The sequence below is a fragment of the Papio anubis genome, unplaced genomic scaffold (assembly GCF_008728515.1).
Source record: "Papio anubis isolate 15944 unplaced genomic scaffold, Panubis1.0 scaffold5735, whole genome shotgun sequence".
Taxonomy (NCBI): domain Eukaryota; kingdom Metazoa; phylum Chordata; class Mammalia; order Primates; family Cercopithecidae; genus Papio; species Papio anubis.
In genome coordinates, this window is record NW_022165955.1 from 435 (window position 1) to 1,531 (window position 1,097).

General features: G+C 53.1%; 1 long non-coding RNA gene across 1 annotated transcript; it reads right to left on the bottom strand.

The window, feature by feature from the left end:
* Positions 1-746: 746 nt before the first annotated feature.
* Positions 747-1,097, bottom strand: LOC116273345. The gene is made up of 3 exons (XR_004181712.1): positions 1,079-1,097; positions 896-996; positions 747-794 (listed from the first exon to the last, which is right to left on the bottom strand). It is a non-coding gene; the product is annotated as an uncharacterized LOC116273345 (long non-coding RNA).

Here is a 1,097-nt window from a genome sequence, read left to right on the forward strand (position 1 = left end):
AAAGTAACTGTCTTTAAACTGAACTCAAAGAATGCAAAAGTGGCAAGTTCAGAAAATAAAAGGCAAGAACAGGACTTTAATTCCATTTTGAACTCCCACCACGTAAGGGCAAACTCGATATGCATGCTAATGACCTACAATTATGAAATTAAAAAAGAAAAATGCTAAAGGATGCCAGAGTGAACCTCAGTGAAGGCCACAGAGACCCACTCTTTTTTAACTTTTTACAAATAAACTTAAACTATAAATTAGAAACACAAATAAGAGTGGCTCTAACATTCAAATGAAGTAAATGAATTGTGTAGATTAACCCCATAACTTTGTTTCTTTTTAAAAAATGTCTTGACCAGCTCTTTGATGATGGTGATGTTTATCTCCTTCTCCGCAGCCAAGCCCAGCAAAAGAATGGCACGCAGAGGTTGCTGCCCAAGGCTGGGTGCTCCTGCTGGTCCTGAACGATGGATTGTCCAGTAGGGTTGTCGTTGGGAGACCCCTCCTTGGCCTCTCCTTGCCCAGTCTCGCCGCTGACGGTCAGGCTCACCTCACAAAGATCTTTGGAGAGAGGGAGGCGGGGATCTGAGTGCAGCGCCAGCACCCCCTGCTCCTGCCTGCCCGCCCCGCCTGAGGGCTCTACTCACCACCATGCTGGTTGGCAGCCCCAAGCTCCTGGGGGGGTGGGGCTCCTGGACCGGGCTCATCAGCTGGGTTCTGGGAAGAGGTCAGGAGTTTGCTGAGCTCGTTGTTGTGGTCGGCACAAGCCGTAACAGCATCTCCTGCAGCGCCAGCAGCTTCACCTGGAGGGAGGGGTGCTCAGCTGTCACACCGCTGCCGCCGCCCACCCTCACGCCCACCCCCACGCCCACCCCCACCCTCTCAGAGATGTTGCACACCCTACCTTCATCTCCTCCCTGTGCTGGACCAGCCTGATGATGTCCTCCTCCCATTGCTGCATCCTCGGCACTGCCCCCTGCCTCTGTTATAAGCTGATGAACATTCCTGTGGGAGGACAGGGCTCAGATGCTGGGGATCCTCCGAAGGCCCTGCAGCTCCCCCTGCCCTGCCCTGGCCTCCCACTCACTGATGGCATCTCTCTCCCC